At 41.6% G+C, this 14,876-nt stretch overlaps 1 long non-coding RNA gene across 1 annotated transcript in view; it reads right to left on the bottom strand.

Moving 5' to 3' along the window:
* The window catches only part of LOC130361650 (uncharacterized), a 34,053-nt gene extending 22,982 nt beyond the window's left edge, over window positions 1-11,071 (bottom strand). Inside the window, exon 1 of the long non-coding RNA XR_008891098.1 lies at window positions 10,765-11,071. This is a non-coding gene — a long non-coding RNA (uncharacterized LOC130361650). The remainder of the gene's footprint in view (window positions 1-10,764) is intronic.
* Between the last annotated feature and the right edge of the window lie 3,805 nt (window positions 11,072-14,876).

Raw genomic sequence — 14,876 nt, forward strand, 5'->3', positions numbered from 1 at the left:
CTCACCATCCATCTGTCCTATTGCCATGTGCTCTTAAAGACATTGCACCACCGTATATCCATTGCTTGCAAGCTTCTACTGCTGCTAACTTCTACAGCGGACTTACCCTAGTGCCGGACCACACTGTTCTTTTATATTGAAACTTATTTAATACTGTATTGTGTTAATTCATAGTCTTGTATTTATGAACCTGAAGAACCCTTCAATAGCCGCATTGCATAAGTACTGCTTTGACGTAAAAATACCATGTGGTTTTTTCAAAGCTAAACACATGCGGTTTCACAGTAAAATGGCCTGTATATGGTGTAAAAGGGGTTTCCCATCTCGCCCTGGCCTGTTTGCAGGTGCTGGAGATGGTCTGAGAGACAGCCGGGAGAGATTTATCAAAACCTTTGCAGAGAAAAGGTTAACAAGTTGTCCATAGCAACCAATCAGATTTTTGCTTTTATTTTTGAAAAATGAATGAAGCAATCTGGTTGCTATTGGAAACTAGTCAACTTTTCCTCTGCGCAGGTTTTAATAAATCTCTCCCAGCTGTCTTTTGCAATTAGCATAACTCCAATTGACATTTATGAGAGTTGCGTAAACTCTTGGGGGGAGAAGGAGTGGAACTTTTAAAGATATTTAGGTTTTTATTTTTGCTCTGTAAATTGTGTTGCATGTGCTTCGTAGCACAAAAAGTGTGCATCCTTTAAAATGGAAAGCATCTAAACCGAAAGCATTTTTTTTAACAAACTACTTTTATGTGCTTTTTGTTTGACGTGTTTTTTTTTTTTATTGCACTAATTTAATGAATACACTGAGGTCTTAAATAGTGTCAAGGGTTAATGTTTCTTGCCTTTAATATACAGATTCCAACATTTCTTTCCTGAGGAAAAGAAACAAAGCGCTTTCAATAAAAAAAATAAAAAAAAGCCTAAACTTGTTAGTTAGTAGTCTGGCCTGGGCTATGACAGAGCCACATATGTACTTTCTATCTTCCCCTTTGTTGAGGAGACAAGTAAAGTAGTCTTAGGTTTGCAAATGCTAGGCATACCTTACACATAGGCCACATGTCAATGTCTACATCCAAGTCACAGTTCCTGATCCTTATTCATATCTGTGCAGACACATTCTGATGTTTTTCAGTGTCTGATAGGAGAAATTTTGTCTTTATAAGAGAGGATAAGTTGAACAAGAGCCTCTCTATGTTACAATGATCTATTTAAAGGGGTATTCCAGGCAAAAACTTTATATATATATATATATATATATATATATATATATATATATATATATATATCTATCTCAACTGGCTCCAGAAAGTTAAACAGATTTGTAAATTACTTCTATTAAAAAATCTTAATCCTTTCAGTACTTATGAACTTCTGAAGTTAAGGTTGTTCTTTTCTATCTAAGTCCTCTCTGATGACACCTGTCTCAGAAAACGCCCAGTTTAGAAGCAAATCCCCATAGCAAACCTCTTCAAAACTGGGCGTTTCCCGAGACACGTGTCATCAGAGAGCACTAAGACAGAAAAGAACAACCTTAACTTCAGAAGCTCATAAGTACTGAAAGGATTAAGATTTTTAATAGAAGTAATTTACAAATCTGTTTAATTTTCTGGAGCCAGTTGATATATATTAAAAAGTGTTTTGCCTGGAATACCCCTTTAAGGCCTACAGTTAGGTCAGTGCAGCCTTTCTTCCACATCAAGAAGATTTCCCTGGATGTCTTTGCTACCAAAGAATAAATAAAGTGGAAATCTACATTTGTACCTTGGTGAACCAACCCATGAAAATCCTTATCTAGCAGTTGCAGTAATTTCAGGCAGAGAATTTCTGATCTGATTTTCACATCACCACCACAAAATATAGTATATAAATACACTACAGTGACCCCCCCCCCGATCTACAATGGCCCCGACATACGATCATTTCAAGATACAATGGCCTCTCAGAGGCCATCGCATGTTGAAGGCAGCATCAACATACAATGTTTTTATGTTGGGGCCATCCAGCAGCGCAGACTGCTTCAGCTGCCACCGGATAGCCGTTTACATTGCCCGGTGTGGTCTCCTGACGATCACTTACCTGTCCTCGGGGCTCCGGTGCGTCCTCTTCGGGATCCCTGCATCGTCGGTGCTCTCCTCCAACGTCATCACGTCGCTGCGCACGCCGTCCCGTCATCCAATAGGAGAGGCGTGCGTAGCGACGTGATGGCGGCGACGGAGAGCGAGGATGCGGGGGAAACAGAGGCCTTACCGGAGCGTCGGGGACACCCTGGGGACGCGGCGACAGCGATGGAAGGCGACATCCAGGGCAGCAGTGACGAGCGGTGACGGTCCGGAGAGGCTGGAACACGTGAGTACAACCTTTAATACAAGTGGTCTTCAACCTGCGGACCTCCAGATGTTGCAAAACTACAACTCCCAGCATGCCCGGACAGCCGTTGGCTGTCCGGGCATGCTGGGTGTTGTAGTCTTGCAACATCTGGAGGTCCGCAGGTTGTAGACCACTGTCCTATAATTGCACGGATCCCTCAACATACAATGGTTTCAACAAACGATGATCCATTTGGAACGGATTACCATCGTATGTTGAAGGACCACTGTATTTTGATTTCATCAAAGGAGAGCAGAGCCTATAAAAACACATAAACACTCTAGAGAGCTCATGACTAGAGATGAGCGAACTTACAGTAAATTTGATTCGTCACGGACTTCTCGGCTCGGCAGTTGATTACTTTTCCTGCGTAAATTAGTTCAGCCTTCAGGTGCTTCGGTGGGCTGGAAAAGGTGGATACAGTCCTAGGATAGAGTCTCCTAGGACTGTGTCCACCTTTTCCAGCCCACCGGAGCACCGGAAAGCTGAACTAATTTATGCAGGAAAAGTCATCAACTGCCGAGCGGAGAAAATCGTGATGAATCGAATTTACTGTAAGTTCGCTCATCTCTACTCATGACCATAGTGCAGGCTAATAAACACTCTGTTTTATAGGCTAAGGTTTGCTGTAATAATATCACAATAAACACAACTGTAGTGTCATCCCAATAAGGCATAGCCTCTGAATACCCATACACAGGATTGTGACATTATGACAATATGGTTAAACATATAGTACAAAACAGCTTACAATTGCGTGGTCTGCAGTGGCAAGAGACACTCAACCCCAAGTGTAGTTGTGCACTCTATACTGGGGTGGATCTCCTGCACTTGTGGTCCGTTGCTATGGGCGAAATGATATGCATACAATGGAGGATGCCTGCAAACGGTCACAAGTACCACAATGGCATCCAACACCTGATAAACGTATGGATGCATGAAATCTAGACATCAAACAAATTCACCGATGTGGTCCAAAATGGCAGATGGTCCTCAACCCCAAACTGGAGTAGAGGTCCTGCATTTGTGGACCACAATATAGGTTCACTACTGTGGCGGGATGCAAACAATGACATTAACTAACCCTGAAAACTGATTAGAGCGAACTTACAGTAAATTCGATTCGTCACAAACTTCTCGGCTCGGCAGTTGATGACTTATCCTGCATAAATTAGTTCATCTTTCAGGTGCTCCCATGGGCTGTAAAAGGTGGATACAGTCCTAGGAGACTCTTTCCTAGGACTGTATCCACCTTTTCCAGCCCACCGGAGCACCGGAAAGCTGAACTAATTTATGCAAGAAAAGTCAGCAACCGCTGAGCTGAGAAGTTCATAACGAATCGAATTTAATGTAAGTTCGCTCATCTCTAAAACTGATGTTAAAATTGAGACATTAGCCAGTATATCCTCATATGAAGGACATACCGTATATACTCGAGTAAAAAGCCGAGTTTTTCAGGACGATTTTTCGTGCTGAAAACACCCCCCTCGGCTTATACTAGAGTGAATTCTCCACCCTCAGTGGTCTTCAACCTGCGGACCTCCAGATGTTTCAAAACTACAACTCTCAGCAAGCCCGGGCAGCCATCACCGAGCGGAGGTGAATACAGAACTAAAGGGGGGTGAGAAGGGGGGGGGGGGGGGTGGCTGGATGATGTCGAAGGCCGCAGTGGTCTTCAACCTGCGGACCTCCATATTTGTCAAAACTACAACTACAACTTGTAGTTTTGAAACATCTGGAGGTCCGCAGGTTGAAGACCACTGTATCAGACATTGACAAGCGGTGATGATGAAGGGGTGGGGTGGGGGGGCTGATCACATGTGGTGATGATGAAGGGGGGGTGTGGGATGATGACAAGGGGATGATGAAGGGGGGTGTGGGATGATAAGGGGATGATGAAGGGGGTGTGTGGGATGATAAGGGGATGATGACAGGCAGTGATGATGAAGGGGGTGGGTGGGATGATGACAGGCAGTGATAATGAAGGGGGTGGGGGAGGGGGTGGGAAGATGACAGGGGGGATGATGACAGGCGGTGATGATGAAGGGGGGTTGATGACAGGGTGATGATGATGAGGGTGTTAATGACGGGGGTCTGGATGATGACAGGGGGGGATGATGTATTTCCCACCCTAGGCTTATAGTCGAGTCAATAACTTTTCCTTGTTTTTTGGGGTGAAATTAGGGGCCTTGGCTTATATTCGGGTTGGCTTATACTCAAGTATATACGGTACCAGAGCCCGCACACCAACGTCAAGGTTTCTCAGATGGTATGGGACCTAACACTAACCTACCTGTGCGTGATAAGCAAAACCAGGAATCAAAATAAAGCAGCATCAGCTTCGGCTTGTAGACTGCTCCCAGGTTAGCTCCAGTGTGACTATGCACACATACAATGGGAGGGGGAGAGACAGGCTATAAGCCCCACCCTGGTTGGCTAATATATTGCCGGCCTCATACTGAGTAGCATTAAGGTTTCACCTGTGAGGCCGGCAATATATTAGCCAACCAGGGTGGGGCTTGTAGCCTGTCTCTCCCCCTCCCATTGTATGTGTGCATAGTCACACTGGAGCTAACCTGGGAGCAGTCTACAAGCTGGACCTGATGCTGCTGGATCCTGGTTTTGCTTATCACGCACAGGTGGGTTAGTGTTAGGTCCCGTACCATCTGAGAAACCTTGACGTTGGTGTGCGGGCTCTGGTATGTCCTTCATATGAGGATATACTGGCTAATGTCTCAATTTTATAATCAGTTTTGAGGGTTAGTAAATGTCATTGTATACATCTACCACAGTAGTGCACCTATATTGTGGTCCACAAATGCAGGACCTCTACTCCAGTTTGGGGTGCACAACTGCACTTGGGGTTGAGGACCATCTGCCATTTTGGACCACATCGGTGAATTTGTTAAACATATAGTATATATCCATTAATAGATGTCATTAGATCACAGATCTAATGAGAGTTTTTATTGTCTTTATTATTTATTTGGTCTATTGTGCTGAGGTATCTAGCGCCACACTTTATAATGAAGCTGTTGCAAGTGTGTGAGAGCAATTTATATACTATATTATATTTATATACTATATTATATATTTATATAATCTTTACAGATTTTGTTTTATACTAGGAGTACTGATGGCTAATAGGATTGATAATTTGTTAATATTCTTATTTTTGGTATGTCATAATGTGTAATTGTTATGGGGGGGGGGCTCATTTGGGAGGTATACTTGGATGGTATGTGCATCTCTAATAGCTGCCTTCAGGATGTAGTGAGGTCCCAAATTACTAATCTATATCTATTGACTTACCCCCCCATATATATAAATATGATCTCAATAATATAAATAATATAAATAACTGATCCCTTATCTTATTATATTAATTGCCTTTTCTGTAGTTTAATATATGATACATGTGGAGCGCATGGGGTTTTGCGTGGAACGCATCGGGCATGCGCCGTTGTATATTAGCGTTCCACACACGTCAGCGCATGGAACACATCGGGCATGCGCTGTTGCTTATTAGCGATCCACACACTCCAGCGCTCGGGACGCATTGAGCATGCGCGGTTGATAGCTGCGACCCACACACTTCAGCGCATTGGCATGTGTGGAACGCATGGACAAGTGAGTAGTGGAACGCATCACGTGACTGTGATGCGCCCCAACCGGAAGTTTAGGGTTTACACCGTTCCTATGATATGAAGGCAGGAAAACTACTACGTTTTTTTGACACGTGTGACCGGAAGTGACGCAGTTGGCGTCCATCCCAGCATGTGTGGATTGTGTTAATGGAGGACACTATATATAACTGATTTAGCCATCAGTCTGTACCACATCCCTTGGCATCAGGAGCGGTGGCCATGTGCTTTAATGGTTGCTGTATTAAGGTGAGCGCATTTGTTATGTGTTTGTGTGTTTTCAGAGGCACTAGGAGTAAGCATGGTTATATTATTCCTTCTTGATTATAGCCTAGGTTACGACTAGCAGCGGGAATAGATATGGAGGATCTTGCTAACTGAGTGTGGCTGGTTGATAACATATACCGCTGAATTTGTATCAAGTAAGTTGTATTGAAGCATTCTCTCTATTATGAGAGATATGGGATATTGGATATTATCCTTGTTTCTGCATGATAGCGACAGTTCTGATTTATAGTTTTGCTCCATAGTTGGATGGCTGTATCTTTATGTATCTACATGACTGTAGTGGCATCCCTGGAGGATATATTCTGAGGTATGGATATATAGTTGTATTATGAGATCTGTGTATGTGCATGTACTGGTATGCACATATGTATGTATGTATATATATATATATATATATATATATATATATATATATATATATATGTACCGTGTTTATCTTATAAATCACTAGAATCCTTACTTCCCTATTATCTTGATTTGTGTAGCACACTCTATATATCTTTGAGAGCAGCTATAGAGAGAAACATACCTTGACTACTGTGACTGTATTGAGACAATAATGAAGGTATTTAAAGGACATGTATGGGTTATTACTTATTCTGTCCTTGGGTCTACAAATCTGGTTATCCTTCTATATTAATTTGTATTATATCACACTTTAGCTATCATGTTTTATTATATTCTATTTCATCTAGGATGTCACTTGTGGTCTTAGATATCTGTATGTTCTACATGCTGCCTTGTCTGTATGCTGTCCTGCTTCTGTGTTACATTTATGTCGTTAGCCTTTTATAGCATCTTGCCTCTATTGCACTTTATGTGGCTTGTTTGTTAGCTTTATCTATGTGCTATATTTGTTGCTTGCTTTTGCTGTTTGTGCTTTTTCTTTCTTTTAGGTCTGAGGATGTATCTCTGCAATCTGCAATCTGCAGCTCCAAAACCTGAAAAGACCATTTGATTATCTCAGAGTCTAAAAATGTTGTTTCATGTATTTGCCTCATTTGTTGTTTATATGTTCTATATGCTGCTCACATACAAGTTTGTGCTTTAAACCACAACCATCTTTTTACCCCTGATGAACCGTATGTTACTGTAAATTACCCAGGTACGGGGAAACGCGTCGGGTTAGGATGTACTACTGGGGATTGTCCCTATAAATATCGCACTTTGTGTATTGATGTGAATTACAGTTTTTATGGGGATATATGTATTATATACTGTATTCTGTAACGAGCTATTTGTAATAAAGATATTTTTAGCTATTTGAGATTTTGATTTGTCAATTTATATACTATGTATTGTTCAGATGTCACAATAATGTGTTATGTCATGATTTGTGTGTAGTGGGGTGTGGTTTGCAATGCCCAAGTTTTGTTTATTTAGTTCATAGTTTGTTTCATATGGTCACATCATTCAAAAAAATACAGGTCTGTAGACAGAAAACTTAAACATTTTGTAGCTCAGAACATAGCGATGAAAAGTAATTAAAAAGGTTGAGCTATTCCCTGAATTCCCAGAATACTGCTGAAGATAGAGGGGGATTTATCAAAATCTGTGTAGAGGAAGAGTGTTGCCGTTCCCTAAAGTAAACAATCCGATTGCTTCTTTCATTTTTCAGAGGCCTTTTTAAAAATTAAAATTTTTTTTTTTTTGCTTTAGGCAACTGTAAAACTCTTCTTCCTCTACACAGGTTTTGATAAATCTCCCCCAGAGTGTCTTCCCTCTCTAAGACATCAAAGAGAGTGATTTTTGTCAGTACTGGAAACATATAACAATGAAATTACAAATATGCAGAGTGCATGCCTCACCAGGCTGGATCCAAAGTTTGTAATGTGTTCATCCAAGAAAGTATAGTGCAGGGCAACACTTCCAGGTGAGAAAAATCCCTTTTATTTACACTTTGCAATGTTTTGGCATCCAAACCTTTATATTGCTTGAGCAAGGTTAGGATTCCGAAACATTCTTCGAAAGTTTAGAAGAAGGTGGTTGTTTGGATGCAGGGTTTTCTGGTCATGGTTGCGCTATTTTCTGTTCTTACAAACAAGTTAAATTGGAATTAATCACTTTTGACAGCTAAGACTAAGGGCGGTATTTATGAAGCATTTTACACTGGTTCTTTGGTAAATTTGTCTCAATATTTTGCCGCAGTATGTTTTTTCTGAATTTTCCTGCAACTTTTCATTTACCTGTGTTTTGGTTTGTTGCTGTGGTAGAGACGTGTTTTTGGTTACTTTTTTGCAGTGGTCAGGGATTTATGAAAATGCAACTTTTAAAAAAAGTCACATACTTTGGCACAACCCACCAAAACAGGTGTTACACTGAGCGCTCAGAGTCCCTGCTCCTCCCCGGAGTGCTCGCGGCGTTCTTCTGTCTGCAGCGCCCCGGTCAGACCCGCTGACCGGGAGCGCTGCACTGTTATTGCTGGCGGGGATGCGATCCGCGTAGTGGGACGCGCCTGCCCGCGGGTCGCATCCCAATCGTCTCACCTGTCCCGTTCCCCTGCTGTCATGTCCCGGCGCGCGCTGCCCCGCTCTCTAGGGTGCGCGTTGGCTCTCTGAAATTTAAAGGGCCAGTGCACTACTAATTGGTGCCTGGCCCAATCAGTTGTAATCACTCCCATTCCATATATAAGCCCACTTCCCCTTCCTGTCCTTGCCGGATCTTGTTGCCTTGTGCCCTGTGAAAGCGTTATAGTGTGTTCCCAAGCCTGTGTACCCAGACCGTCTGCTGTTGCCCCTGACTACGAACCTCGCTGCCTTCCCTGACCTTCTGCTACGTCTGAGCTCACCTCCGTCTAGTCCTTGTGTACCGCGCCTGTCTCAGCTGTCAGTGAGGTTGAGTCGCTATCGGGTGGAACGACCTGGGGGTTACCTGCCGCTGCAAGTCCATTCCGCTTTGCGGTGGGCTCTGGTGAAAACCAGTAAACTCTTAGACTCCGTTCCCCATCACCTCACTGACACAGAGGATCCACCTCCAGTGTCCTCTCCGCATTCCAGTCCGGATCCTGACAACGGGCACTAATCACCACCAAATAAAAAAGCACTTACATACTAACTGTGGACGGTGTTATTAAAAAGTCGCACAAAAACCACATACGAAGTCGAGTTCTGATGTAAGAAATGTGATCAGCACCAGATTTATCACAGGCCATGCATATGTGATAAATTAGGTGCAGGTACACAGTTTCCACTACATGAATTAACCGAGTAAAAAGACGTTCACCTACTCCATTTTTCATAAATACCCCCCTAAGTCCAAATTGAAAAATACTGACCAAACTACTACATGTTCCCTAATCCAACAGGGACGGTGATAATGCAAAATAGATACGAGAAATATGACAAAGTTCGCAATACTTTCCCTACTTTATATTATACTCAGAGATAATAGTGAGAACTAAAGCTACTTTAACAATGGACCATAATAGCTTTTGTGAAGAACTTGTTCAATTGTCTTTTGTTTTAAGTCAGCCATAGTCATTAGATTGTTGTCAGCAGGTTGAATTTAATACTGTGTGTCCGTTCAGAAGGAAAAATACATTTGATAGGTTGGATTTTCATACAGATTCTATTGTTTTCCCCTGAGATAAGTGGTGCCAGAGATGTCTGGCCTTCACAGTTGACCAGTTTGTACAAGTGAATGGAGCATCCAGCTATGGTAATTGCCAGCTGCAACACCTTTAGGCCTGCTATTAATCTATCTACTGCCAACTTGACTGCACCGCCATTGTATTGTTTGTTTGGATGTGATAATACCTTCAACATATTCCAGACGGGTTTTGACCACTACTTCTTTTATTTTGATGTTTGGAAATATCACTCCTTATTTCCTACCAACATTTCATTTCCTTCTTCCAAGAATGACCTTTTTGCAAATCTGCAACAATTTATCCATTTTATGCCTCTCAATAGAATCATTTTTGTTACAGGTTCTACAGGACAGATTTAGGAACCCTTCATTGGAAACTGTGTGTTATAGAAGTATAAAGATAAACCATAAACCCTGCTCAGTTTTTTCACGATTTGGCTCTATTTCTTTCACCATGCTGCCCTGCCACGCCATTGTGTTTATTCAACACTACTAATAGCACATTTTGTGCCAGCGAGTATAGTTCTTATTTACCGTTTATGAATAAATTGAAGATTACAGGAATACTCTGGTACTAGATATCTTATCCTCTATCTACAGAATAGGGGATAAGTGTCTGATCGCGGGGGATCCTTGCAATCTCTTGCCTGGCACTTCAGTAATCCGTATGCATTACTCATGCATGCAGTGATCTCAGCTCCATGCCGGATTACTGTCCACCACAACCCAAAGCTGTGACCTACCTCCCCCCCCCCCCATATATCTCTAAGGGAGAGACGGAGATACATGAATGCTGTATCTTCAGCTCTCCCATAGACATGAATGAAGGAAATGTGTCAACCACCTCCACTTTAAAGCTTTTTTAAAAAGAAAACTGTCACCTTGATCACCCACACTAAACCCAATACACTGGGTTATAGTGTGGGTTACCAGGAATCCAAAGAGGGGTCACTTGCTATAATCAGCGCTGTGGTTCCCGAAGTATTGTCTGGCACTTCAGCTGGCACTTCCCGTTCTGAATTCAGGGAGTCGCGTGCAGGAGGCAGGGCCCCGCCGGCTGGCCGCCTCTGCTTCTTTCCGTCTTCTCAATCAGCCATCCCTTTGGTTAGCATATTCATATTCTGCGACTCCATGCCCTAGTAACGTGAGTCGCATGTCACGTGAGCACTGCACTCCTTCCGTAATGCGCATGCGCTGACAGTTTACATACAGCTCTCATGTCCTGAGCTCTGACTGCTGAAAACAGTCAGTCATGTGAGAGCTGTATGTAAACTGCCTGAGCATGTGCTCTACTGACAGAGCGCAGCGCTCACATGACATGTGACTCATGTCACTAGGACGCGGATTGGATTCCTGGTAACCCACACCAATATTTCGGGAACCACAGCGTCGAGTATACTAAGTGACCCCTCTTTGGCTTCCTGGTAACCCACACTATAACCCAGTGTATTGTGTTTCATGTGGGTGATCAAGGTGACAGTTTTCCTTTTCCATTGACTGCTGTATATGAAACAGAGTTTTCCTCTACAGGAAAACATTATCAGTGAAATAAAACTTCAAATTACAAAAAGGACCTATGAATGAAGGGATAATATATAGTTTACAACTATATACAACAGTTGATTACTATAGGTGATCACTAGAATCTTATTTAGAACAAAAAGAGGCACAATACAGCTAGTTATATGGTTTCATTAAGCAATCTGTATTAGGAGCCAAAATTAATGTTTTTACATTTTCATTGACAGAGCCATATGAGGGCTTAAGTTTTGCAGGTAATCTGTTAGTTCTAGATCATGCTCAGAGCTCAAGTGTCAAAGAGGATGTGCAGAGCTGCAGCATGCATGCCTCCTCCTTCCCCTACTCCCCCCTGTCTGGGCTGATCAATTTACAGTACAGGTTGGTACTGGAAGGCTAGCCTTGTATATAACTCAGGGAGTTATGTAGGGCAGGGAGCAGAGGGGAAGAGAAGAGGTATATATCCACAGCATCTCTGACACTTCAACTATGCATGATCTAGAACTGACTTATTCCCATTAAAGGGGTTGTCTAGTGACAACTTATCCCCTATCCCTTATAAGAGGGGTAAATAAAATAAAAAATATATACTGTTTTTTTAAGGGCCTTTTCTTCCCATCGTGCAATAAAAATATATATTTTTTTGTGGGTGAGTATAATTACAATGCTACCAAATGTATAAAGGGGAGATTTATCAAACCTGTCTGGAGGAAAAGTTGCTGAGTTGCCCATAGCAACCACTCAAAAAGGCCTCTGAAAAATGGGAGAAGTGATCTGATTGGTTTCTATGGGCAACTCAGCAACTTTTCCTCTGGACAGGTTTTGATAAATCTCCCTCATAGTTTTTATATTTTATTACATGTAAAAAAATGTATTGCTTTGTATCACTATATTCTGACCTTTTTATCTTTTTTTTTACAATTTTTTTCTATGATGCTGTTAGAGGGATTGTTTATTGCACAGTGAGATTTGGTTCTATGTGTAGAGACAGCATTTATATAAATTTTTTTCTAGTTTTGATTTTTAATTAAAAAAAAAAAAACAATGAAGACGTGTCTTTCCTTTTTATTGTAGAGGGATTTGTTTGTACATTTTGATTTTTTTTCTTTCTATTTTTCTTACAGTTTCAGTCCTTCCAGCAGACTCCTACATTCAATCACTTGGAAGCCACTGAGGAAGAGACCCAGTATCTAACCACCTAGATACCAGCAACCTCTATGGGGTTTAAAGGGCTGGGATAAGTGTTTTCTCATATCCTGGCTGTTGACAGCTTACAGCTGGTGTTCGCTGCAGATAATAGTCGGCACCCTCCGGACCCTCCTGTATTCCACCCAACCGGACATTTGCAGTAAATGTATGTAAAATGTCAGAAAGGGGTACTCCGGTGGAAACCCCTTTTTTTTTTTTTTTTTTTTTTAAATCCACTGATGCCAGAAAGTTAAACAGATTTATAGATTACTTCTATTAAAAATTCCTAATCCCTCCAGTACTTATTAGCAGCTGTATACTACAGAGGAAATTCTTTTATTTTTGAATCTCTTTTCTGTCTGACCACAGTGCTCTCTGATGATACCTCTGTCCATTTTAGGAACTGTCCAGAGCAGCAGCATATGTTTGCAATGGGGATTTTTTCCTGCTCTGGACAGTTCCTGACATGAACAAAGGTGTCAGCAGAGAGCACTGTGGTCAGACTGGAAAGAAATCCAAAAAGAAAAGAATTTCCTCTGGAGCATACAGCTGCTAATAAGTACTGGAAGAATTAAGATTTTTTTTTTTTTTAATAGAAGTAATTTATAAATCTGTTTAATTTTCTGGCATCAGTTGATTTGAAAAAAAAAAATAGTTTTCCACCGGAGTAGCCCTTGAAAGGGGTATTCGGTTGCTAGACATCTTATCCTCTATCCAAAGGATCTCTGTGCAGACACATGGGGTTCTAAACATTATGTTCAGAATGCTGGGCTAGGGAGGCCATGGTTGAGACGTCACACCCCACCCCCTCATGACGTCACATCATGCCCCCTCCATTTATTTCTATGGGAGGGGGCATGACGTGACGCAGTGTTCTGAACATAATGTTCAGGATGCTGAGTGGCAAAAGTGTTTAAGGGCGGACTTTCGCTTTCAGCCTCTGTATATGTAATTTCTCTCAAAATACCTAAATGAATTAAACAATAACTCATCAGAGCAATTGAATTACTCCTTTTATTAAAACAGTTCACTGCTTAAGCGACTGTAGCCTGCAGTTTGGAAACTGTAGTTAGACATGCTACACTAGTCTATGCCATAACATTTTTCATTTATTGCATAGTTTTTAGTTATTAATTGTAAATAATATGTGCTATACATACAATAAAACTGCGTCCCCATCAAGTAAAATATATTATAGATTCTATTACATAGTCATTAAGGTCACAGCTATTTTCCCATTTTAGCGCTTCTAGCCTCCCACCTCCCCGCAGTGTGCTAGCAGCAATTGTTACTTGATTGGAAAAGTTGACAGTTCATTTACCTAATTAGCTACATAGAAAAGGCAGAGAAACAAGTCGTGTCGATGAGCGAACCGCAGAAGACTTCAACCTTGGCGGATAAATAAATGAGGCTGTCATTCTTAATTACAGGTCTTTACTGCATAAATAATAGTGCCAGAATGCTATTGGAGTTTGCTTCTATTACTGTATCAGACCGTAGGACACCTTACTGTTCCATTGCCTCACATTAGCCACTAATACAAACAAGGCCCAATGTGTTCGGCATCAGCTTCTTGTTTTACACATAACTGAAAATCAAATAAAACGAAAACTGGGTAAATACAAAGACCCAGGTCATGATCCTGTGCTGTAACTATAGTCTAAATACAAAGACCCAGGTCATGATCCTGTGCTGTAACTATAGTCATGCCACCTTCTGGCAATCTATAAGAAAATATTAGGATAGTACTAAGATAGATTTGTAGGACCACAGAATAGAAATACTCTCATGGCCTGATAAACATGACACTATGTTAGGGAATTTTTTATGAAAGGTCTAGACTGTTCAACACTACTTTTCCGTTTATATGAAAATAAAGTACCTAACATTTTGTGTACAGTACTATTATTGAGTTATTGTCCAGATCTGTATTCACAATACAGCCAACAATCTAATATAATCCTGCCAGCTAGGGCCAGGTTTACATCACATGTTTTTCCCCACAAGGCATAGATACGTCAGCAAAATCTCAACATCGATAGATAGGCATTGCAGCCGCCCAATAGTTAGATAGTCATTGCAGCCCCCCAGTAGTTAGATAGGTATTGCAGCCCCCCAGTAGTTAGGTATTGTAGCCCCCCAAGTAGATAAGTAGTGCAGCCCCTGCAGTCTTTAGATAGATATTGCAGCCCCCCAGTAATTGGATCGGTATTGCACCCCCCAGTAGTTTGATAAATATTGCAGCACCTAGTAGTTAAATAGGTATTGCAGCCCCCCCTCAGTAGTT

The sequence above is a fragment of the Hyla sarda genome, chromosome 3, assembly GCF_029499605.1.
Source record: "Hyla sarda isolate aHylSar1 chromosome 3, aHylSar1.hap1, whole genome shotgun sequence".
NCBI lineage: Eukaryota > Metazoa > Chordata > Amphibia > Anura > Hylidae > Hyla > Hyla sarda.